Source organism: Aquarana catesbeiana, linkage group LG11, assembly GCF_042186555.1.
Source record: "Aquarana catesbeiana isolate 2022-GZ linkage group LG11, ASM4218655v1, whole genome shotgun sequence".
Classification (NCBI taxonomy): Eukaryota; Metazoa; Chordata; class Amphibia; order Anura; family Ranidae; genus Aquarana; species Aquarana catesbeiana.
In genome coordinates this window covers 9,355,844-9,382,824 of record NC_133334.1, presented here as the reverse complement: position 1 = coordinate 9,382,824, position 26,981 = coordinate 9,355,844, and the positions used below count along the sequence as shown (strand labels likewise).

The window sequence follows — 26,981 nt, the reverse complement described above, 5'->3', positions numbered from 1 at the left end:
TGTTAAAGATCGGAGAATGTATATGTACAGTGACATATCTATGCACTTGTCTTTGTGACATGTTTTATGAAGATATTGAATAAATGTTGATACTTTATTTATACTTTTGAGTACCCCCTTTTTTCCCCATTGGGATTATAGTGGCAGACCTTAAAGTCTGTTTTCCAATTTCACTTTTTCTACTGATCATGATTACAGATGATGTGATAAAACCATAAAAAATAAATAACCCAAAAGTAAGCTAATATATATATTTTGTATTTTTTTTGTTTAACAATAAATAAAAAAGGTAAAAATAAAATTCATTATTTTTTGTAAGTAGTACACAGTTACATAGTTAATCTGGTTGAAAAAAGACACAAGTCCAGGTTAACCAACCGAAAAAAAAAAAAAAACACACACACACACAAATAGAAAACCTCCATATATACACTATTCTGTACCCACAGTTGAGGAAGGTAAAAAAACTAAATAAAGCATGATACAATTTGCTCCAGCAGGGTAAAAAATCCTTCCTGATCCCCCAAGAGGCAATTAGATACTCCCTGGATCAACTATAAATTAGTATTCAGTTAAATTATGTACATTTAGGAAATAATCACTGCTTTTTTTTTTTTTTTAAAGCAATCTACTGAGTTGGCCAGAACCGGCTCTTGGTGGAGTCTATTCCACATTTTCACAGCTCTTACTATGAATAAGTCTTTCCATATTTGGAGATGAAATCTCTTTTTCTCAAAACATAAAGAATGCCCCCTTGTGCTCTGTGATGACCCTAAAATTTAATAACTCATCTCCAAGTTCCCTTTATGGACCACTTATGTAGCACCCTGGTGTTTAGGCAGGGTTGCTCCTAAATTTACCTGCCAGGTATAGCTGCCTTGTCTGCCATGGCTAATTGTTAAGGAGCAATTCATTTCACTTTAAGTCTGTAATTGCTGCACTTCTCTCTTTTGCCGCTAGGTAGCCAGGTACTTGGTGGTATTAGATATGAGAAGGGCAATGCAAGGTCAGATTATGGGTGTATGGGGTATCCCAGCCATTGGGCAGGGGTTTTCTTGAATCCCTTGGCCTGCTGGGAGAACCTATATATTTGGGTGGAGTCCGGTGTTCTGTGCCACCTGGGCGGCTGTCTGGGTAGAGTGGTTTTTAACCCTGTACTACTGCCCGGGAGTTTCTTTTCTTAGGTGTTTATCTATGTTAAGTTTTAACCTTGATATATGCGTTTATATATTTTTAAAGCGTAATGTCTTATGTAGTCTCTCATTAATATGTTTATATGACTTATAGCTAAATTTTACATTTATTATAAATGTGTTGGTATAAAGTTTGCTTTGTACGTACATGGACGGTTATATTGCTAGTTTTTATTTTCTGTGAACAATCAGTAATGGTTATATCCACATGTTGGATTCACTTATACACACATATTAATTTATCCCATCACTTCCTATATTGCATCTTCACGTCCACACCGTGCGATTCATTCATTGGTCTTTTTATTGTAATATTACGCCACTTTTTGTTATTTTTACATTTTATCACTTTCTTATTTTACCTTATCATACTCAATAATTTTCAATAAGTGTTTAATAATTTAATATTTACTCACAGCACTTAAATATATATATATATATATATATATATATATATATATATATATATATATATATATATATATATATATATATATATATATATATATACATTTATTAGATATTAATAGTTTTTTTCTTTTATATTACACATTTATACTCATTTTTATACACATGCGCTCTTTATCATACATTCGATATGTATATTATTTATGCTTTTCATTTTATATTTTTTTATTTTTCACATTCTTTTTCAGCACCAATACAAGTCTTATTTATTTCACATTTCTTGTTTCATTATCCTTTTTCACTATTCTCTCACTATTTATATATATATATATATATATATATATATATATATATATATATATATATATATATATATATATATATATATATATATACACACATATATCTATTTTATCCATACATGTTTCATATATTTACACATTTTTACAACACCTCATTGGTGTTTTCTTTTATGTATATTTTTTTTCACACATCCATGTCCTCCACTTTACAATCACAATCGATCATGTGAAATTGGATTGTTAATTTTCACTCAGTGTTGCTGCCCATGATAGCTAATTAATGATTTTTTTTTTCTCTTTTACACCTGTGCTCACTAAAGAGCTTGAGTTCCAATCTAATCATTTAGCCACGTGTGTTTAACTCCCAGCAACAGCATATATTCGATTTCCTGTGATGTGTTTGTCAGCTATGAGTAAGCACTAACGTTAGTGCGAAACGTCAGCTCTGTTCCTGTCTGCTGTTATCCTGTAATTGATGTGCATCTTCTTAAAGCGGAGTTCCACACAAAAATGGAACTTCCGCTTTTCGGAACCCTCCCCCCCTCCGGTGTCACATTTGGCACCTTTCAGGGGGAGGGGGGTGCAGATACCTGTCTAAGACAGGTATTTGCACCCACTTCCGGCATAGACTCCCATGGGAGTCTATGCCTCTTCCCGTCCCCACCGCGCTGTCTGCTGGGACACACATGGGTCCCAGAGACAGCGGGGACCAGTTAGGAAGCGCAGCGCGACTCGCGCATGCGCAGTAGGGAACCAGGAAGTGAAGCCGCAATGCTTCACTTCCTGATTCCCTCACCTAGGATGGCGGCGGCAGCTGCCGAGAACCGAGCGGGTTCTCGGCGTCCCCTGCTGACATCGCTGGACCCTGGGACAGGTAAGTGGCCATGTATTAAAAGTTAGCAGCTGCAGTATTTGTAGCTGCTGGCTTTTAATATTTTTTTTTGGGGCGGTTTAGGTGGACCCCCGCTTTAATAAACAAGGCTAATTTATGAGTGCGGCTGTCTAGAATTCATTCCTGTTTACGGCTGTCTGGGTGGACGTGTGTTGTATTTCCCGGGCTGCTAGATCAGAGTTTGGGCCTATCCCGGGCACATCTAGCTGCTAGGCTGTCTGAGGGCCTATCCAGAAGCAAGAGAACAGTGCAGGGTTGGGATTGTGGCTTGCAGTCCAATCAGAAGTGACGGTTGTGCTGGCCGGAGAACCTGTCATGGTCGGAGGTAGAAGGGAAAGCAGTTGCCACTAAGGGACCAACCACCTTGTTACCAGGGACCACAGTGAGTAGCTGAAGCAAGCTTTGTGTGTCAAGCTAGAGGTGCGAGCAGGCCAGTGGGGTGAAGCTTGAGAAATATCTTGAGTGCCAAGCTAGGGACCCAGCAGCGAGGCGGGGGTGATGCTTGAGGAAGATACCACCCTGAAGATTGGACGGCTCACCTTTTATTCTCCTCTACATCATTGAGTGTGGTTTACCATATCTATCTATCTATCTATCTATCTATCTATCTATCTATCTATCTATCTATCTATCTATCTATCTATCTATCTATCTATCTATCTATCTATCTATCTATCTATCTATATATATATATTCTACAGGCAATTGTCGCATCTTCTCCTGACGAGTGAAGGTATTCACGAAACGCGTCAAGCTATGAGTTACATCCGATGCCACATTCATATCAGTTATCTCCTAATATACCTGCATATCATGTGATCACAGACATAGTTATCGGGCATGCCACCTTTGGCACTTGTAGGCTATACCATTGCTTTATATGCAACTACCCCACTATCATGTACCCATTATGATATGTGTTTCTTGATTGTACTCTGTATCTACCATGCCTATTTTTTGTGCTATCTATATGTGTGCATATTATATGAAACCTTTTTCAATGACTAGTATGTTACGAATTAAATAGTTTTTAACCCTTACCTCCACATTCCCACTGCTTCATTTAAAGTCCCAAATTTCCTTTGCTATGTATCTGAAATAGGGATGGAGGCACTTAACCATGCCTCATTTAAAGTCCCAAATCCCCCACATTATAAATTATATACAGGGATGGAAGCAGTCGGAAATTGGATTGACAGTGTTCCCCTGCCATCCACGTGTGAGGATTGCTCTTAAGATGTCTGTATACCGCACCGGGATCTGTACATCTAGGATAATCTAAATACTGTGTTTAATCATATATGCATTCACTATTTTTACAAATATCATTATTAGATGGCATTCCGGGCACTGGTCTTGTGTTCTCACATGATTACCAACAACTTTGTTTATTGCACACTTATCGTTCGCCAGTGTGATATGCCTCTGTGGTTTATTGGGCTTCATGGTGGTGCTGGGGAGTTTCCCCTCTCCATGGGGGCTGCGATGCGCTCTGTGGGTCCCCCCTTCCTCCCCTTACACCTTTGAGTGTTCGGGAAGTTTGGGGGGGACGCCCCTCAGCACATCGGCGCCACTCTCCTTGCGTTGTGCATGTGACATCAGTCACGATGCCACCGCACTGATGTACTGAGTATCCATCTACATGCTCCCTGTCAGGGAGGTCTGGCGCCAATCGCTGAGCAATTAATGAGCTCAGGTGCGGATGCCGTCCCCCCTGATGTGCACGCACGTGGCGCTGGTGACGTGTACTCTATATTCCCCACTTGGAGCAGGCTGTCTACACGGCTGGTATCCTTTTGGGGTTTTTCCGCGTACCATTTTTTGATCCGCTGGTATGACATGGATGCAGCAATTGGGTAAGGGCCCCTTGGTTTATTGGTATCATTCTTTTATTTAATTATATCTCTTCATTTTGGTTGTTATGTCTCCTGCTACTTCCCACATCTCTCTTTTATCACTTACAGCCTTTTTTTCACCAACACTATTAATATCCTTTTTTAGCAACATGCACATTTGTCATCCAGTTAACCTTTCCCCACACCATCACTTCATGTATCCATACTGGGCTTATTGTCTATTAATTACTTCAAAATAATCTACTGCTGTTCGTATTACATACTATATTTAATATTCATTCCCAGATACTCCTGTTTGATGAGCCACCTACCACCATTGTGTATGCATGGATATCATCCTTACACTCATGTATTCTCCCACACCATCCTATGCTGCAATCCTGTATACATGCCACCTCAGCCCCCGTGGAGAGGTCTGTATTCTCTGGCTCACCTTGTGACGTTTATTGCACGCTTTATCAGCTGCCCGACTTGGTAAGTGTGCTTGGCCAATCACTTTGAGTAAAAGCCTACTTATTTTATTCTCCTCTACATTGAGTGTGGTTTACCATATCTATATATATATATATATTCTACAGGCAATTGTCGCATCTGCTCCTGACGAGTGAAGGTATTCACAAAACGCGTCGAGCTATGAGTTACATCCGATGCCACATTCATATCAGTTATCTTCTGATATACCTGCATATCATGTGATCACAGACATAGTTATCCGGCATGCCACCTTTGGCACTTGTAGGCTATACTATTGCTTTATATGCAACTACCCCACTATCATGTACCCATTATGATATGTGTTTCTTGATTGTACTCTGTATCTACCATGCCTATTTTTTGTGCTATCTATATGTGTGCATATTATATGAAACCTTTTTCATTGACTACTATGTTACGAATTAAATACTTTTTTACCCTTACCCTTCCCACTGCTTCATTTAAAGTCCCAAACTTCCTTTGCTATGTACCCTGAAGATTGGAGGAGCTCAAGGGATTTAGTGACAGTGAATCACCTGGTCTAGCGAGAGACTGGGAGTTCAGTGGGCTGAAGAACTACAAGAAGTGATTGTAGTGGAAGTGAAGAAACTGTTACACTTTGTGTTAGGAACTGTTAAAGACTGTTGCCATGGGAGACAGCATTCCTATACATGCAGATGTGGTGTCTTGCTGGATACCTTTCCCTGAATGGCTGTTCTCCTGTTAAAGTCTCAGAGTCTGCCAATTATTCTCTCCCAAAGTTCTGTTAAGAGAAATAAAATCTCTTTTGAATTCAAGAAGTGTCTGATGCCCAATCAATCTACCTTGCATTACACCCACTATGCCATGCAACCCACCATATACAGAAGGATGCCAGCTATCCCTGGCCCTGGAGGTTCTCATTAGACTGAAGGAGGCCTGGTACCTTGCTACACTTACATAGTATTAATTGATCACATTGAGCTGGACTTGTTCTATAACACTAAAGATGTTTTGACATTTATCCAAGTAGCTTCCTCTGTTATAATGAATGACAGAATGAAGCCCCATCATTTATTTCCACATGGGTCACTTAATCACCCAGAATCAAACACCATGGAGGGTGTCAATGCAGATGCTGATTGTCCCAGAACATGATGGGACGTGTTTGTGTTCTAATTACATAATCCAAACCCTATGGTGCCATGGCATCTGGAACAGGTAATAATTACTCCGGTCATATAGCTATAAGTGTTAATCGTTATCAAATTGCCAGTGTAGAATTGTTAAAATATTATATGTAGATGATATTGAAGACCATTTACAATGGTCCTGGCTGGTAAGGCCATTGCTATATGATCAGATCTGAACATTTGAAAATGAAATTTAGACCTTCTCACAATAAACTGTTTTAATGGAGTCAACCTAAATTCTAAAAGAAAAAATGCTTTACTGACCTGTACATAATGATATAAAGCCAATATCTGTGCTATAGATGTGGTGGTTGCAGAGCTCTGGTCTCCAATAAAGCCCAGTATTTTTTTACGTTCTCTGCAAGAGTAATTTGGGACCATCTTTCCTGGTCCAGATAAAATCTGCAATGTGTTTTTTATCGCCTTTCTGCTCTCCCGACAGGAGTCATATACGTGATATCCAAGAGTAATATTTGGTAACATTGTAGGGTTATTGTTAATTTCTTCAATGGCAAAAAAAAAAGTCAACAGATCCTTATAAAAGTGTGGCTGAGGACTGCAAAACAAAAAAAAGTATGATTTGGGGTTTTCAGTTATTTTGGGGGTATATTGGTTTTTATTTTATGTTGAGAAAGGACCTTCATTTTAGAGTACAGTTTAGTTTAGTTTTATATTGATGGGGCCTATATTTAAGTTTGGGTAGTCAAAGCAAAGCATTCACATGTTGCTTACCATCTTTTCTTGAAGATGTCTTTTGTTTGCAGCACACCGCTACATCATTTGAAAGAACAACTGTGTAAAAGTAGTGTACACTTTTACCATCTCACACTATATCACTCACATTCATTGCACCCCCTGTTCCAATAGACAAAATAAAAGTTAGACATATGCCAGTTAGGCCTACTATCCCTAACTCAAACTGTTCTTCTACTGCCCAATTTTACTCTGCGGTATCCTCTACAGTATATTAATCCTTGTAGTAAAACTCCAACCTGTGCTTCTTGACTTCTAGTACATTTCATCCTTGCTTTGCACATTAAAAGTGAAAGTAGTAGGCTGAGGAAGAGGTGAGCATGCCTCAAAACGCATTTCTATTGCGCATGCCCAGAATGTGACGTCAGATGAGGGAGTTCCTTGTGTCCGTGGTGGCTCTTTCAGGTCCCGTGCCCAGGGGATTCCACAATGGGATCGGTGCCCACCATCCAGGCTGTCCCATGCCTGTGGCCAAAGTTGGAGAGACTTTCCTTGTGAGACTTTGATGTTCCACCATTGCTCACAATACCCACCTGTACTTTGTCATCTTTGTGAGTGCAGTTTTATTGTTTCATAAATGTATATGCTTTTATTACTTACTACACTATGGTGTATTTGCACTGTGATTTTTTCTCCTTGTTTCCATGCACCCACTCCTGTATACCCAACATCATTACCTACACAGATAGAGTAGTAGGCTGCCATTTAGTTTTGAGCTGCCCACCTTTATCTTTGTATAATTTGTTATTGTGGTTAAAGTGGTTGTAAACCCTGTTAAACCACTTGTACCTACAGGTAAGCCTATAAGAAGGCTTACCCGTAGGTACTGTAAAAATCTCCTAAACCTGCACAGTTTAGGAGATATTTACCATATACGCTTGCACCACGAGTTTAAATCCTATGGGTAATAGGTCTGTGAAGGTTCTCATTTATTCAGGTCACGGTATAGCTAGTCATAGTCACATTCATTCATGTAATGGTAAAGACAATTCATAGCTTATCAAAGCCACTTCTTTACTGAAATCTGTAACAGGGAAGACAATGCAGGAGAAGAATTAGGGACGGGGACAAAGCTTACCACCCCATAACACCCTGAGCAAGGACCTCCAGGCTTTATTTTAACCACTTCAGCTCAGGAAGGTTTACCCCCCTTCCTGTCCAGGCCATTTTTTGTGATACGGCACTGCTTTGCTTTAACTGGCTATTGCGTGGTCGTGCTGTACCCAAATAAAATTGATGTCCTTTTTTCCCCACAAATAGAGCTTTCTTTTGGTGGTGTTTGGTCACCTCTGCAGTTTTTATTTTTTGAGCTATAATCAAAAAAAAAGACAATTTTGAAAAAAATATATATATTTTTTACTTTCTGCTATAAAACATTTTCAATAAATAAAAAAAAAATCAAATTTCTTCATCAATTTAGGCCAATACGTATTCTGCTACATATTTTTGGCAAAAAAGATTGCAAAAATATTGATTGGTTTGTGCAAAAGTTATAGCGTCTACAAACTTTGAGATAGATTTATGGACTTTAGATTTTTTTTGTTTTTACTAGTAATGGTGGTGACTAGCCATTTTTAGTGGAACTGCGACATTGCGGCGGACAAATCTGACACTAGAAGTAGAGCTGCACGATTCTGGCTAAAATGAGCTCATCTACACACAGAAGTTCATCCCTTTGATCCAACAACGAAAAGCTACAATGTTTATAGTTAATCTACTAACGTGGACAATGTTGTGAAATACTTGGCAGGCTGCCCGGGTTTTATCTTTTGACAGCTGAGTGAGCAGAGAACTCTCTACACTTGTTACATGAAAGAATTGGGAATTTCTCCATAGAGATCGTGAGCGGGGTTGAATCGAGATCACGATTTTTTAATGAGTAATCATGCAGCTCTAACACTAATTTACACTTTTTGTGGACCATTGACACTAATATAGTGATCAGTGCTAAAATAAAGACTGCATTGTTACTGTATAAATGACACTGGCAGGGAAGGGGTTAACATCAGAGGTGATCAACGGGTTAAGTGTGCTCCTAGGGGGTGCTTTATAACTGTGTGGGGGATGGACTGACTGGAGGAAGAAAGAAATCTGTGTTCCTGATCAGCAGAGACGCAAGATCTCTCTCTTCCTGTCTGAGAGAACGATGGTCTGCCTTGTTTACATAGGCAGACCACTGTTCTGCCTCTCCTACGAATGATCGCGGGTGGACAGCGGGCATTGTGGCCACCGGACCCGCTGATTGGCTCCCGCTGTGTCCAATCACAATAGGGGTTTGGTCACACTATATGGTCATATAGTGCTAAGCCCACTTACTGCGACAAAGTACCCCGAATTAGTGGGTCCTACACTAGTAATAGAATGGAAGATCCTTTGCCTCAACCATGGGAGCTGAACTCCTCTATGTGGGAGAACTGAAGGGGATACATCCTAAACACTGGTGGCCACTAATAAGAGGTAATGAGGAGGGGGAGGGGTGCTCCAGCCCAAAAAACCTGGTCAGGGCCTATTACAATATACAAGAACATATTTGGGGGGCACACCATACAATGCGTTTAAATTCAAGATGGTGCTTCTATAAGACCTACAAACAGTACAAAATATTTTACAGCGCACACATACAAGAATTACATTTCCTGCAGGGCTAGTTAAAAACACCTGAACATATTCAAAAAATACGGGGGTTTGGTCACACTATATGGTCATATAGTGCTAAGCTCACTTACTGCGACAAAGCCTAGCCCTGCAGGAAATGTCATTCTTGTATGTGTGCGCTGTAAAATATTTTGTACTGTTTGTAGGTCTTATAGCAGCACCATCTTGAATTTAAACGCATTGTATGGTGTGCCCCCCAAATATGTTCTTGTATATTGTAATAGGCCCTGACCAGGTTTTTTGGGCTGGAGCACCCCTCCCCCTCCTCATTACCTCTTATTAGTGGCCACCAGTGTTTAGGATGTATCCCCTTCAGTTCTCCCACATAGAGGAGTTCAGCTCCCATGGTTGAGGCAAAGGATCTTCCATTCTATTACTAGTGTAGGACCCACTAATTTGGGGTACTTTGTCGCAGTAAGTGGGCTTAGCACTATATGACCATATAGTGTGACCAAACCCCCGTATTTTTTAAATATGTTCAGGTGTTTTTAACTAGCCCTGCAGGAAATGTCATTCTTGTATGTGTGCGCTGTAAAATATTTTGTACAATCACAACAGGGATCACGTTGTTACCCTGATGAAGTCACGTGGGCGTGACGCTACGCTTTGGGACAGACAGGCTTACCGGAAGTGACGTTTTTTGTGCACAAGCTCGCGGCTCGTAGTTTACATGCTTTTAACTTGCTTTGGTCATGTGAGTACCCCAGCTCGAAGCTGAATAAAGTACATTTTGTTTTTACCTTATCACACTATTTGGAACCCCCTTTTTCTTCCACATATCTTCATGGGTGAACCCGGGAGGGGTACCCAAAACACACACTCAATTTAAGAAGTACATCTTTACACTCTATCTCTGCAGGAATTTTCAATTAAAGGCCACCTAGAGGAAACCATTGGTATCTATCCATAAAAGCTTGTAACAAGATCGTCCAGGACATCTATTGTTTTCTACACGCTGTTACTTTACAGCTGTAAAGTAAGAGGCCATCTTGCACCTAGGTGTCACTGCACAAGAAAGAAAAGACACCCACCTATATGTCACCTCATTATTTGTATTTTGTGCAAAAGCCTTTTCACCTTTATAAGATATCACTACTATTACTGAAGATTTTAATTTTTTTTTATTTCACTGATCATCACTAAGGATGAGCTTCGAGTTCGAGTCGAACTCATGTTCGACTCGAACATCGGCTGTTCGCCAGTTCGCCGAACAATTTGGAGTGTTCGCGGCAAATTCGAAAGCCGCGGAACACCCTTTAAAAAGTGTTTGGAGCCCCAGGGGACATGGATCAATGCAAATTTTTTTTTTAAAACGGCCGTTTTTTCGGGAGCACTGATTTTAATAATGCTTAAAGTGAAACAATAAAAGTGTAATATTCCTTTAAATTTCGTACCTGGGGGGTGTCTATAGTATGCCTGTAAAGGGGCGCATGTTTCCTGTGTTTAGAACAGTCTGACAGCAAAATGACATTTCAAAGGAAAAAAAAAGTCATTTAAAACTACTCGCAGGCTGCAGCTATTAATGAATTGCTGGTCCAACAATACACATAAAAGTTCATTGATAAAAACGGCATGGGAATTCCCCACAGGGGAACCCTGAACCAAAATAAAATTTAAAAAAATGACGTGGGGGTCCCCCTAAATTCCATACCAGGCCCTTCAGGTCTGGTATGGATATTAAGGGGAACCCCGGCCAAACTTTAATAAAAAAAATGGCGTGGGGTCTCCCCAAAAATCCATACCAGACCCTTATCTGAGCACGCAACCTGGCAGGCCACAGGAAAAGAGGGGGGACGAGAGAGTGCCCCCCCTCCTGAACCGTACCAGGCCACATGCCCTTCAGTCCTGAAGGGTCTGGTATAGATTTTGAGGGGGACTCCACGCCATTTTTAAAAAAATTTTTGGCAGGGGTTCCCCTTAATATCCATACCAGACCTGAAGGGCCTGGTATGGAATTTAGGGGGACCCCCACGTCATTTTTTTTTTAAATTTTGGTTCGAGGTTCCCTTTGGGGAATTCCCATGCCGTTTTTTATCAATGAACTTTTATTTGGATTGTCGGACCGGCAATTCATTAATAGCCGCGAGTAGTTTTTTGCTGTCAGACTGTTCTAAACAAGGGAAACATGTGCCCCTTTACAGGCATACTATAGACACCCCCCAGGTACGAAATTTAAAGGAATATTACACTTTTATTGTTTCACTTTGAGCATTATTAAAATCACTGCTCCTGAAAAAATGGCCGTTTTTAAAACTTTTTTTTGCATTGATCCATGTCCCCTGGGGCAGGACCCAGGTCCCCAAACACTTTTTATGACAATAACTTGCATATAAGCCTTTAAAATTAGCACTTTTGATTATTCATGTTCGTGTCCCATAGACTTTAACGGTGTTCACGTGTTCGAACAAATTTTTTGCCTGTTCGCATGTTCTGGTGCAAAGTGAACAGGGGGGTGTTCGGCTCATCCCTAATCATCACTGTTTGTTGCAGCAAGATTTTAATGTTTATGTATTTATTCTATTTGTAGCAGCGCAGCACCAGTCACTTTATATACAGGAATCATGTACAGGTACGTTATTTTGCGCTTTGGTCTGCCCTGCCGCAGTAAATGTACATGGGGCGGTCCTTAAGTGGTTAATGAAAGCTACAGATTTATAGAGATTGAAAATGACTTTTGACATTAACATGTTAAAGCTTCTATGAGATTTTAGTGATTGGGATCACGTCTATTCTAATATCAGGTTAGGTCTGATTGCTTTCCTGTATGTGAAGTCTAATGCCCTGTACACATGATCGAACATTGATCGGACATTCCGGCAACAAAATCCATTGGATTTTTTCCGACGGATGTTGGCTCAAACTTGTCTTGCATACACACGGTCGCACAAAGTTGTCGGAAAATCTGATCGCTCTGAACGCGGTGACGTAAAACACTTACGTCGGGACTATAAACGGGGCAGTAGCCGATAGCTTTCGTCTCTTAATTTATTCTGAGCATGCGTGGCACTTTGTGCATCGGAGTTGTGTACACACGATCGGAATTTAAACGATCGGATTTTGTTGTCGGAAAATTTTATATCCTGCTCTCAAACTTTGTGTGTCAGAAATCCCGACGAAAAAAGTCAGATGGAGCCCACACACGATCGGAATTTCCGACAACACAATCCGATCGCACTTTTTCCATCGGAAAATCCGACTGTGTGTACAGGGCATAACAGTGCATTGCTCTAGTTTCAGTTCTTACATTGTATCCTCGGCATTGGGTGCACTGTTTGACAGAAAGACTTAAGATCTAATGAAATTCCGACCTTCTGCAACCCAAAACCCCTACTTAGGAAAGGAGTCTGCGTATGTTTGCGGTGACACTTGTCTGCTGCCGGTGCGGTGTTTGCCGTAACTGGGAATCCCGCACGCTGTGAGATCAGAGACAAAGCAGACAAAGCCGGGATCAATGCTGAGGATACAATGAAAGAGCTGAAACTAGAGCAATGCAGTGTTAGACTTCATAGAGACTTCACACACAGGAAAGCAATCAGACGTAACCTGATATTAACCTGATGTTAAAAATTATATTAAAAATAGACGTGATCCCAATCACTAAAATCTCATAGAAGCTTTAACATGTTAATGTCAAAAGTCATTTTCAGTCTTTGTAGATCTGCAGCTTTAATTAAAATAAAGCCTGCTGATCCTGCCATGGAGGTCCTTGCTCAGGGATTTATGGGGTGGAAAGATCTGTCCCTGTTTCCTAATTCTTCTCCTGCATTGTCACACTTTTTTTGAGATAGGTTCTCTTTTACATATGAGGCAGGATACTCACTTCAAACACCACATTATAAAAAAAATTCTGGGTATAGTTGGAGAGTCATAGTATACTCCTCTTAAAAGACTATTGACAGTGAAGACCCCTCCGATTATAACGTCTCCATCCTGATAATACTCATAGTCTTCATATACGGCGGCTGCCTCTGTTATGTAGGTTGATGCCGGTCTTGGGTTTTCAGTGTCAGTGGTACAAGGTGTCACATACAGAAGGAGCACACACAATTCTCCAATCTGTGTATGAAACGTCAGTATAAATCTACACAGTACAATGGCAAGGAAATGAAGGGAGGTCACTATAACCCGGTATAACATTGTCTGGGAATACACAAGGTGACAGATCATGTCTATGGAATAAAACTGCATCCTCTTATATAGAGTGCTGTGCAGCTGCAATACGGTTACATATAACTATTTTATTTTCTGTTAATATCAGACTTTATCTTTGAATAGAAGAAAGAGAAGAAAATAAAAGACAAACATTTGTAGGTGAGTCTTTTTTTTAACTTATCAGCAGACATTAAAATTAGTTGTTCCTAAACCAGTGTTATCCGAACTCAATGGGAAACAAAATGTTAATAAAAACAGTAAATGCCCAATTTTCGGCTAATAGGCAATGGATGGTCAAACAATTGGCATGGGGGGTCTGGGCATTGCCCTGGGGGACATTCGAATTAATGAAACCCCTTCTCACTACTAGTAATGAAATTAAGGTACCCCCATTCAGTTTGGGGAACATTACTAAAGTTCGGGTGACAGTTCTGAACCCCTCTGAACTCAATGGGAAACAAATGTTAGAAAACAGTAATGGCCAATGTTCGGTTAATAGGCAATGGATGGTTAAACAAATTATATGGCGGGCTGGGCATTGCCCTGAGAGGACATGGACCAAAGCAAAACCTTTTTTGGTGGGAAGCAGCGATTTAAATCAAAGCAAAGGCAAGAACTATCAGCCGAACAGCCCTGACTTCAGTTCAGCAGAGGGCTCATCAAACTGAAGAAGTTGAGATACAAACCCTGAACTACACTGAAATCAATGGAAGCCAAATCTGTCAAATTATTTTGGGCTAATTTGCAAGGGGTGTCAAAAAAAAAAAAAAAACACGGAGAAAGCACTGCCTTGGGGATCATATACCAATGTAATTTTATTTCTTTAATCAATACAGCCAGGAGCAGTGATTTTTTTAGCATTCACATTTACAAAAGAAAATGGCAGGAGCTGCCGGAGGTTACATATAGCAGGTGATTGGTTGCTAGGACACCGGATGGTCCTAGCAACTGGCCACCAGCTTGATAATAGGCAGTGGTAATTCCAGCAGCTCGCTCTCTCCCTCTGTCCAGTACTGTGCTGCCTCCCACTCTCCCCCCCCTGCTGTACATCCTTTATAAGGTAGGAGAGTGCTACCCACACACTGCTGTGTGTTTGTGTCAGGGGGGTGATGTGAGGGGGAATGGACACTACTGTGGCTGGGGGGGAGGGCAGAGGAAACTGCTATGGGGGCCAGAGGACACTGCCTTGGGGGTGGTGTTGTAAAGGAGGAAGAGGACACTTCAATAGGGGGGCAGAGGACACTACTGTGTGGGGGGGACTGAGGACACTACTGTATGTGAGGGGCAGAGTACATTACTGTGGGGGAGGGAAGAAGTGAAAGGGGCAAAGGACACTTCTTATGGAGGATAGAGGACACTATTTTTTTTTTCTTTTTTCGGTTCGTCAGGCGGTGTGAGATGGATTTACATTGCGGGACATTTTATTTTTTTATTTTTAATAAAGGACTTGTCCCAGGGTGTCTCTTGTAATTTTTACTATTTTTGACACTTTGACAATGTACCCATTACCAAGTCACATAGGGGGACTGGGATCTGAGGGTCCCTTGTTAAAGGGGGCTTACAGATTCCGATAAGCCCCCCCACCCGCAGACTCCCACAACCACAGGGAAGTGGTTGTGGGGATGAGGCCCTTGTCCCCATCAACATGGTGACAAGGTGCTTTGGGGAGCTACTCCAAAGCACTCCCCCATGTTGAGGGCATGTGGCCTGGTATGGTTCAGGAAGGTGGGGCGCTCTCTCACCCCCCCTCTTTTCCTGCCAGGTTGCATGCTCGGATAAGGGTCTGGTATGGATTTTGGGGGACCTCTATGCCTTTTTTTATTTTGGCGCAGGGTTCCCCTTAAAATCCATACCAGACCCTAGGTCTGGTATGGATTATAGGGGGACCCCTATGCCATTTTTTTTTAAACTGTCGCAGGGTTTCCCTTAATATTAAGGGCCTGGTATGGATTTTAGGGGGACCTCCACGCAATTTTTTAAAAAATTTTGGTTTGGGGTTCCCCTCAATATTCATACCAGACCCAAAGGGCCTGGTAATGGGCTAGGGGGGGACCCATGCCATTTTTTTCAGTTTTATCTATATTGCAGAGACCCAACAATTCATTACAGCAGTGAGCAGTTTTAAATGACTTTTTTCCTTTAGAAATGTCATTTTGCTGCAGCACTGTTCTAAACACAGGAAAAATGTGACACTTTACAGGGATACTATAGACACCCCCCCAGGCACAATATTTAAAGTAATATTTCATTGTTATTGTTTCCCTTTAAGCATTATTAAAATCACTGCTCCCAAAAAAACTGCAGTTTTTTAATTTTTTTTTGCTTTGATACATATTCCCTGGGGCAGGACCCGGGTCCCCACTTTTAATGGCAATAACTTGCATATAAGCCATTAAAATTAGCACTTTTTATTTTTCGTGTCCCATAGACTTTAACGGTGTTTCGTATGTTCATCCGAATGTTTTGCCTGTTTGCAAGTTCTGGTGTGAACTGAACCAGGGGGTGTTCATCTCATCCTTACTCCTCATAGAACATTAATAGATTGTTTTGGCAAGAACGATTCTTCATGAATCCATGCTGATTACTGCTAATGATACCATTTTCTTTACTAAAATCTTATAATCTACATATATATGGTCCCTTATCATCCCCTCCAGGAGCTTGCATACTATTGATGTTAGGCTAACTGGTCTGTATTTCCCAGGGATTTATTTTGGCCCTTTTTTAAATATTGGTGCTACATTGACTTTTCTTCAATCAGGTGGTACCATTCCCATTAGTAGACTGTCAGTAAAAATTAGGAACAATGGTCTGGCAATTACTTGACTGAGTTCCCTAAGGACCCTCGGATGCAAGCCATCTGGTTCTGGTGACTTCTCTAATTCTGTCCTCTGTTAGCCATGAGGGTGCTTCCTGTGATGTGTCATGAGGATAAACACTGCAGTTTTGGTTACTGAAGCCCCCTGATTCCTTTGTGAAAACCGAGGAGAAGAACAAATTTAATAAGCCCTGCGCTTATAGCAATGAATGGGTTGGGAAAAGAAATGCTGCCCCTACCAGTACAACCACCTATGTGGGATGTAAGTGTTAAATAAGAAAAAAAAGGTAGGTGTGGCGCTGTTCTAGGGTACAATAATGTATGCCCCTGTGTGACATTTTGTGTATCTCTATATTATACGCCCATTAAAAATAATAAATATCAGAGTTTAAAGTGTCAAATGCCTAGTGCAAATACTAGTGTGTGCAAGTGCTATCAATACACGTATGCAAGAGTGAATGAGTGTGTTGTAATAAAAAAAAAAAACACTAAAGTGACAGGTGCTCTTCAAAACCGTGCCTTAGTGATACTCATATATATCAAAACATTATTTTCATGCAAAAAAAAGTTAATATAACAGGAAGGATAATAACATAATAGATGGCGCCTGTATTAATTTATCGATGGACTAACCAAAAATGGCCGCGGCCACATGACTAATAATCAGGGATCACCACATGCTATTTAAACCAGATGGTGTAGCAAGATGACGTCTTGATGATGAAACGCATAGGGCGGAGCATCTAGCATCTTTGCATCATTTCCGGTTTCGGGTCATTGATCGTGAATCGTCCCGGCTTCCTGTGTTAAAAGGCTTTTATGCATTTGAATCAATGTGAGTACATTTTCACTTTTATGTAAAAATAAATGTGATTTAAAACGGAATCACACTATGGAGATGTCTCTTTCCTATATGTGGGAGATGCAGAGGGGGATCTAAAGAAGAAAGATACACCTAATACCACAAGCACAGAAAGATATAGCTGACACTAGGGATGAGCTTCGTGTTCGAGTCGAACCCATGTTCGACTCGAACATCGGCTGTTCGCCCGTTCGCCGAATTGCGAACGATATGGGCCGTTCGCGCTAAATTCGTGTGGCGCGTCACGGCCCATAATTCACTGCGGCATCGCAGTGCATTGCTGGCTGATGATTGGCCAAGCATGCACTATGACCCGTATGCTTGGCCAATCACAGCGCCGTCAGTAGAGAGAGCTGTAATTGGCCAAAGCCAGGGTGGCTTTGGCCAATTATGGCTCAGGGGATTTAGTACACACCCCACACTATATAAGGCCGCCTGCACGGCGGCCCTGTGTAGTGTGTGTTCCGGTGTGCTGAGAGATAGAGAGAGAGAGAGACAGTGTCATTTGATTTGAGTTAGATAGATTAGGCAGGACAGTCAGTCAGTTAGCTGCACTTACAGTGTATTGTGTATATATATGCATCCCAGGTGTTGCATATATATATATACACTGTATTCAGTTTAGCTAGATCCGTTCCTGTTATCTTCTATCTAGACTATTTACATTTAATGCAGTGCGTCCTGCTCACAGTGTTCAGCTAGATCCGTTCCTGCTATTTACATTTAGTGCAGTGCGTCCTGCTCACAGTGTTCAGCTAGATCCGTTCCTGTTATCTTCTAGACTATTTACATTTAGTGCAGTGCGTCCTGCTCACAGTGTTCAGCTAGATTCGTTCCTGCAATTTACATTTAGTGCAGTGCGTCCTGCTCACAGTGTTCAGCTAGATCCGTTCCTGCTATTTACATTTAGTGCAGTGCGTCCTGCTCACAGTGTTCAGCTAGATCCGTTCCTGCTATTTACATTTAGTGCAGTGCGTCCTGCTCACAGTGTTCAGCTAGATCCGTTCCTGTTATTTACATTTAGTGCAGTGCGTCCTGCTCACAGTGTTCAGCTAGATCCGTTCCTGCTATTTACATTTAGTGCAGTGCGTCCTGCTCACAGTGTTCAGCTAGATCCGTTCCTGCTATTTACATTTAGTGCAGTGCGTCCTGCTCACAGTGTTCAGCTAGATCCGTTCCTGCTATTTACATTTAGTGCAGTGCGTCCTGCTCACAGTGTTCAGCTAGATCCGTTCCTGTTATCTTCTAGACTATTTACATTTAGTGCAGTGCGTCCTGCTCACAGTGTTCAGCTAGATCCGTTCCTGTTATTTACATTTAGTGCAGTGCGTCCTGCTCACAGTGTTTAGCTAGATCCGTTCCTGCAATTTACATTTAGTGCAGTGCGTCCTGCTCACAGTGTTCAGCTAGAGCCGTTCCTGCTATTTACATTTAGTGCAGTGCGTCCTGCTCACAGTGTTCAGCTAGATCCGTTCCTGTTATCTTCTAGACTATTTACATTTAGTGCAGTGCGTCCTGCTCACAGTGTTCAGCTAGATCCGTTCCTGCTATTTACATTTAGTGCAGTGCGTCCTGCTCACAGTGTTCAGCTAGATCCGTTCCTGTTATCTTCTAGACTATTTACATTTAGTGCAGTGCGTCCTGCTCACAGTGTTCAGCTAGATCCGTTCCTGTTATCTTCTAGACTATTTACATTTAGTGCAGTGTGTCCTGCTCACAGTGTTCAGCTAGATCCGTTCCTGTTATCTTCTAGACTATTTACATTTAGTGCAGTGCGTCCTGCTCACAGTGTTCAGCTAGATCCGTTCCTGTTATCTTCTAGACTATTTACATTTAGTGCAGTGCGTCCTGCTCACAGTGTTCAGCTAGATCCGTTCCTGTTATCTTCCTACTGACAGGCAGGCTTGTCTGGTTACAGTATATAAAGCTACCTGAAGAAAATTACAGGTGTTCTATTTGATCCTATTAGTACCACGGTCAGGCAGCTAGACTATTTACATTTAGTACAGTGCGTCCTGCTCACAGTGTTCAGCTAGATCCGTTCCTGTTATCTTCCTACTGACAGGCAGGCTTGTCTGGTTACAGTATATAAAGCTACTTGAAGAAAATTACAGGTGTTATATCCCAGCTTAGTGCAGCTACAGGCCATTAGTATGTCTGGAAGGCCAAGAAGGAGAGGCAGACAGTCACAAGCCAATAAGAGAGGGCAAGCAGGCTCTGTGTCTAGTGCTGGTCGTGGAGACGGTGCATCCTCATCAGCACGTGGCCATGGGACACGCTTGGCCTTTTTTTCGGCAGCTGGCCGTGTTGAGCCGCAACATGCGGAAGACTTGGTCGAGTGGATGACCAAGCCGTCCTCATCCTCCTCATCCTCTCTCACCCATGCCCAGGGTGCTTTGTCTGGCAAAGCAGCGGCCTCTTCCCTCAGCTCAATGTCATCAGTGACTCCTTCCCTAGCTCCACCATGTCCTCATGAGGATTCCCTCGAACTGTTTGACCAGTGTTGGGTACATGCTCCAGGAGGATGCCCAGCGTTTGGAAGGCTCTGATGACGATACTGAGCTCGATGAAGGCAGTAACATGAGCACGGACAGAGGGGGTGCCCAAGAAGGACAGCAATCTGGCAATCATGCTCCCCCTGCTGCAGCATACTGCCAGGTTTGCTCCAGTGATGAGGAGGGAGGGGATGATGAGGTCACTGACTCAACGTGGGTGCCTGATAGGAGAGAGGAGGAGGAGGAGGAGGAGGAGGAGGAGGAGGCGGCGGCACATCACCAACGAGGCAGGATGCCCTCCAGGGGCCAGCCTAAGGGCAGCACATTGACTGCATCACACCCCAAAGCTCCACATGTGCAGGGCGCTGCAGTCTCTGCGCGTTATTCAAAAAGTTCTTTGGTGTGGGCCTTTTTTGAGACGAGTGCATCAGATCGCACCGCTGCTATTTGCAACATATGTCTCAAGCGTATCTCGCGTGGCCAAAACATCTCCCGCTTGGGTACCACATGCTTGACCAGACATATGTTGACCTGCCATGCAGTTCGTTGGCAAGCGTATCTAAAAGACCCACACCAAAGAACAAAGAGGATCTCTCCTTGCTCCTCATCAGCTGAGATTTCCAACCCCACTAGACCTTCAGTCCTCTCTGAGACCTGCAGTGAGAGGAATGAAGGTGTAGAATTAGGTGTGTCACAGTCAAGTACTTGTGGGCAATCTGCTTTTGGTACACCGACGTCAGATTGTACCAGGCAAATTTCCCTGCCCCAGCTGCTGCACCGCCGAAAGAAGTTTGCTCCCAGCCATCCACATGCCCAGCGGTTGAATGCTAGCTTGGCAAAATTGCTAGCACTTCAACTGCTGCCTTTTCAGTTGGTAGACTCTGCCCCCTTCCGTGAGTTTGTGGAATGTGCGGTTCCTCAGTGGCAGGTACCCAAACGCCACTTTTTCTCACGGAAGGCGATTCCGGCTCTCTACCGGCATGTGGAAGGCAATGTCCATGCCTCGCTGGACAGGGCGGTCAGCAGTAAGGTGCATATTACCGCTGACTCATGGTCCAGCAGGCATGGACAGGGACGTTACCTAAGTTTCACGGCGCATTGGGTGACTCTGCTGGCAGCTGGGAAGGATGCAGGACAAGGTGCAGTAGTGTTGGAGGTTGTTCCGCCACCACGCCTCCAAAATGCTGATTGTGACACACCTCTCTCCTCCACCCCCTCCTCTTCTTCTTCCTCCATGGCCTCTTCCTCGGAACCAGCGGTGCTCCGTAGGCGTTCAAGAGGCTACGCAAGTACGCAGGACAAAAGATGCCATGCGGTGCTTGAGCTGGTGTGCTTGGGGGACAGGAGCCACACTGGGGCAGAGGTTCTGTCAGCTCTGCAGGGGCAGGTTCAGAGGTGGTTGACGCCATGCCAACTTAAGGCAGGAATGGTGGTTTGCGACAATGGCACCAACCTCCTCTCTGCCCCCCCGACAGGGACAAATGACCCATGTGCCCTGTTTGGCTCACGTCCTTAACTTGGTGGTGCAGCGGTTCTTGGGCAGGTACCCGGGCTTACAGGATGTCCTGAGGCAGGCCAGGAAAGTCTGTGTGCATTTCCGCCGGTCATATAATGCCAGTGCTCGGCTGACGGACCTCCAAAAGGAGTTTAACCTGCCCAAGAACCGCCTAATCTGTGACATGCCCACCAGGTGGAACTCAACGTTGGCCATGCTGCAGCGGCTGCACACGCAGCAGAGGGCCATCAACGAGTACCTGTGCGACTATGGCACCAGGACAGGGTCAGGGGAGCTTGGTTTTTTTTCCCCACGCCAGTGGGCCATGATCAGGGATGCATGCACTGTCCTGTCACCATTCGAGGAGGCCACGAGGATGGTGAGCAGTGACAGTGCATGCATCAGTGACACTGTCCCCCTTGTCCACCTGTTGGAGCACACGCTGCGTGGAATAATGGACAGGGCACTTGAGGCAGAACAGAGGCAGGAAGAGGAGGACTTCCTTAGCTCTCAAGGCCCCCTTTATCCAGACAGTGTTCCTGCGTGCCCGCCGATCACACAGGAAGAGGACAAGGAGGAAGAGGAGGAGGAGGAGGAAGATTGTGTCAGTATGGAGGTGGAGCCTGGCACTCAGCATCAGCAGCAGTCTTTAAGGGATCAGTCCCAAGAAACACATGGACTTGTACGTGGCTGGGAGGAGGTGGCTGCGGACCATGTCGTTCTTAGTGACCCAGAGGACTCCGGACCGAATGCCTCAGCAAACCTACGCTGCATGGCCTCCCTGATCCTGCAAAGCCTGCGTAAGGATCCTCGTATTCGTGGTATCAAGGAGAAGGACCAATACTGGCTGGCAACCCTCCTTGATCCACGTTACAAGGGTAAGGTTGCGGACCTTATCTTGCCATCGCAGAGGGAGCAGAGGATGAAACATCTTCGGGAGGCCTTGCAGAAAGGTCTGTGCAACGCGTTCCCAGAGACTGGGAGGTTACAAACTCCTGTTTCTGGACAACGTGTTGCTGAGGCTTCGGTCAGTCAAAGAAGGAGCGGTGGAGAAGGTGGCCGTCTGACCGATGCGTTCAGACAATTTTTTGGTCCGCAGCCCCAAGGTATGATCGGTTCCAGCAACCATCGCCAGCGTCTGTTTTACATGGTGCAGGAATACCTAGGGGCAAGATCAGACTTGGACACCTTTCCCACCGAAAATCCTCTGGGTTACTGGGTCTTGAGGATGGATCACTGGCCAGAGCTTGCACAGTATGCAATTGAGCTACTGGCCTGTCCTGCATCCAGCGTTCTTTCGGAACGCACATTCAGTGCTGCTGGAGGCGTGGTAACCGATCACAGGGTGCGTCTGTCCACCGACTCGGTCGATCGGCTGACCTTCATAAAAATGAATGAGTCTTGGATCACCACCAGCTACCAAGCACCTGATGCTGATGTAACCGAATAATTTTTTTTGAAATCTCAGATCCCTTCAAAGACTGCCTATGCTGATGCTGAGTGACTATCCCTGAGTAATTATCCTCTTCCTCCTCAATCATCACGCTGATAGCTTGTAAGAACATTTTTGGTTCTGGGCGCCACCACCAGTGCCTAAGGCACAATTTTTCAGCCCCTGTTTAACAGGGGCGTGTAATTACAATTTTTGATGTAATACTTTGCAGCAGGGCTCGTTCCTGCATTCCAACTAGAGTGTCTGTGAGGGGTTGCAGTGTTGTGGCACCAGCACCAGTGCCTAAGGCCCAATTTTTCTGCCCCTGTCTAACAGGGGCGTGTAATTACAATTTTTGATGCAATACTTTGCAGCAGGGCTCGTTCCTGCGTTCCAACTAGAGTGTCTGTGAGGGGTTGCAGTGTTGTGGCACCAGCACCAGTGCCTAAGGCCCAATTTTTCTGCCCCTGTCTAACAGGGGCGTGTAATTACAATTTTTGATGCAATACTTTGCAGCAGGGCTCGTTCCTGCGTTCCAACTAGAGTGTCTGTGAGGGGTTGCAGTGTTGTGGCACCAGCACCAGTGCCTAAGGCCTAATTTTTCAGCTCCTGTTTAACAGGGGCATGTAATTACAATTCTTGATCTAATATTTCACAGCAGGGCCCTGTGAGGGCTTACAGTGTTGTGGCCACAGCAACACCTAAGGCCCAAATTTCTGCTGAGTATATAGGGCAGGACCCTACTTTCAAACATCTAACTTACAAACGACTCCTACTTGCAAACGGAAGGAGACAACAGGAAGTGAGATGAAATCTACCCCTAGGAAGGGAAATTCTCTCCTGTAAGAGTTAATATGGGAAAACAATTTCTCCTTTCCACTGATGCTTTCCAATCCTTGTTCCACAAAAAAACCCAAATTTTCAAAAAACATTTTTCATTGGGACAAAAAAAGTGAGGTGAAATCTTCTGAAGAGGAGGAAAGACAGCAAAACAAATGTCACAGGGGTGATAACCCTTCCCTATGTTTTCCAAAAAGCTTAGAAAAGATTTTTTGGCTGGAGCTAAACACGTTAAAAATGTTCAAAATTACAAACAGATTCTACTTAACAACAAACCTACAGTCCCTGTCTTGTTTGCACCGCCTGTATACTGCTGTTCAGAGTATATAGGGCCTGGTGGCCCCACACCTTTCCTTATTTTAATTTGGGTGCGGGGTTCCCCTTAATATCCATACAAGACCCAAAGGGCCCGGTAATGGACTGGGGGGTACCCATGCCGTTTGTCTCACTGATTTTCATCCATATTGCCATGACCCGGCATGACATTAAACCCGCAAGCAGTTTTAAATGAGATTTTTTCCTTTAAAAATGACATTTGGTGCAGGGACTGTTCTAAACATGGGAAACACGCGTCACTTTACAGGCATACTATAGACACCCCCCAGGTACGATATTTAAAGGAATATTTCACTTTTTTTTTTTTACTTTAAGCATCATTAAAATCACTGCTCCCGAAAAAACGGCCGTTTTTAAAAGTTTTTTTTGCATTGATACATGTCCCCTGGGGTAGGACCCGGGTCCCCAAACCCTTTTTAGGACAATACCATGCAAATTAGCCTTTAAAATGAGCACTTTTGATTTCGAACGTTCGAGTCCCATAGACGTCAATGGGGTTCTAACGTTCGTGCGAACTTTCGGTCCGTTCGCGGGTTCTGGTGCGAACCGAACCGGGGGGTGTTCGGCTCATCCCTAGCTGACACAGCAGATAAAGATCTGATGATTGCTGCACAGTGGCAGATACTGTGTGGGGTGAGTGGTTCGGGTGATTGCAATACCTATAAGGGGATCTATAAAGGAGCACAGATTTGAAGAGCACCTGTCACTTTTTTCATTCTTATATATTTTACAACTTTTTTTATTTTTTTTTTTTTGCATGAAAATAATGTTTTGATATATATGAGTCTCACTAGGGCACGGTTTTGAAGAGCATCTGTCACTTTAGTTTTTTTGTATTACAACACACTCATTTACTCTTGCATACGTGCATTGATAGCACTTGCACACACTAGTATTTACATTAAGCATTTGACACTTTAAACTCAGATTTTTATTATTTTTAGTGGGAGTATAATATAGGGATACACAGAGTGTCACACAGGGGACATGCAATTATTGTACACAGAGTGTCACACAGGGGCATGCAATTATTGTACCCTAGAACAGCGCCACAACTACATTTTCTTATTTTTTTGTTATTAATATTTTATTGGGTTTTCACACATTACAAATCACAATACAGTGGTAAACCACGACAGCGAGGAGTAGTTTACAGTTAATATAAAGATGCATATGAAGAATAAACTAAACAGAATCGAGTAAAAGATGAGTTCAGCCAGAATTACAGAGTCCTATAATATTAATGTGTTAATGAGTTCATTCCATGTTTCAAGGTAGAAGGAAAACAACAAGAACATTTCCTCTGTTTTACACGGAATTGTCTGATCAAATACAGTGAGCGGATCCTGAGTGGGGTTGAAGTGTGATAAAGGGTATTCGTAATGTGTATGGTCGTGACCGACGGTAGTAGAATTACCCAGAACCCTGGGCACCCCAATAGGGTGCTAACTGTGCCCAGAGTGGGTATATCAATTTGCACATAAGTAGGGTATGTCGGTAATGTGCCTCATGTAAGGCGGGAGTCAATTGGCAGGGCTTTATATACGACAGGAAGGAGGGGATGGGGGAACAGGAAGACGGAGGGATAGGATAACATGTGTATTTAGTGGATCGCATGGGGATGAGCAAACCGGTCAGTGTCGGCTCCAGCGGTATGGGATTGGAGAGTGGTCTGCGTGTGTGTCATGTGCGTTTGTTTAAAATGGGTCCAGCATGTCCAGGTATCTTTATATTTGGATGGAGAATCGGAGGTTTGATGTATGAGGTTTTCTATGTCAGCTATCCTGTCTACTCTCTGGATCCACTCAGCGATCGAGGGAGGGGACGTGCTTCTCCAGTGCACTGGGATGCATAGGTTAGCTGCGTTAATGAGATGGAGGGTAAGAGACTTCTTGTATATACGTTGGGAAATCGACGTGTGGTGGAGTAAGTATTGTGCCGGATTATAGTCTGGTGTGTAGGTGGTGATCTGAGTAATTAAACTGTGGACAGCAGTCCAGTATGGTTGAATGAGAGGGCATTCCCACCAGACGTGTATAAGGGAACCTTTGGCAGCGTTACATCTCCAGCAATTAGGGGATACAGTGGGTAAGAATTTGTTAAGTTTGTCGGGAGTCTTGTACCATCGTGAGTAGATTTTGAATCTGCACTCCTGTGTTGCTACGTTGCAGGAACCTTTGTGTATGTGGGAGAGTGCATTTTTCCAATCGTCGGCGGTCAGGGTAGTGTGCAGATCGGTTTCCCATTGTTTTATCAATGTATCTGTATCAATGTGAAGATGTGAGGAGAAAAGTGCGTGGATGGTTGAAATTAGGTGTCTTTGAGGTTCAGCGCGGGAGCATAAAAGTTCAAGGGGTGTGATTTCCCTGTGTATGTTGTCTTTGTGTGGTAAATTCTGTAAATAATGGCGGATCTGCAGATACTTATAGAAGGGGATATGATAATCTGGAAATTTGCTTGTCAGAGCTGCGTGCGTAAGTACAGTTCCTTGATGGAAAAGTTGCCGGGCTAGGAGCCTTGGTCTGTAGAGATCTCTGGCCGGAAGGAGTAGGGAGATACCCGGCGCAAACTCCGGGTTGTCTTCAATAGGTGTTAGTGGTCCCGATATGGGTTGGATCTTAAGGATTTTGCACGATTTTGCAAAGTTTACTAGGGTGGCATTAATCAGAGGATTCAAAGTGGCTGTGTTCTGAATTATTTTTGGGTTGATCCAGGGGAGGAGATGTAACGGGGTTTCGGTAAAGGCATTTTCTATATTTACCCATTCTTTTTCCTTGCCATGTATGTGCCAGTCCACAATTCTGACTAACTGGCAGACCCGATAATAAGTTTGTAGGTCTGGAACC

At 43.3% G+C, this 26,981-nt stretch overlaps 1 protein-coding gene across 1 annotated transcript in view; it reads right to left on the bottom strand.

Moving 5' to 3' along the window:
* LOC141112900 (vomeronasal type-2 receptor 26-like) overlaps positions 1 to 26,981 on the bottom strand; it is a 54,305-nt gene that overhangs the window by 25,816 nt on the left and 1,508 nt on the right. The gene's annotated exons all lie outside the window — the stretch shown is intronic.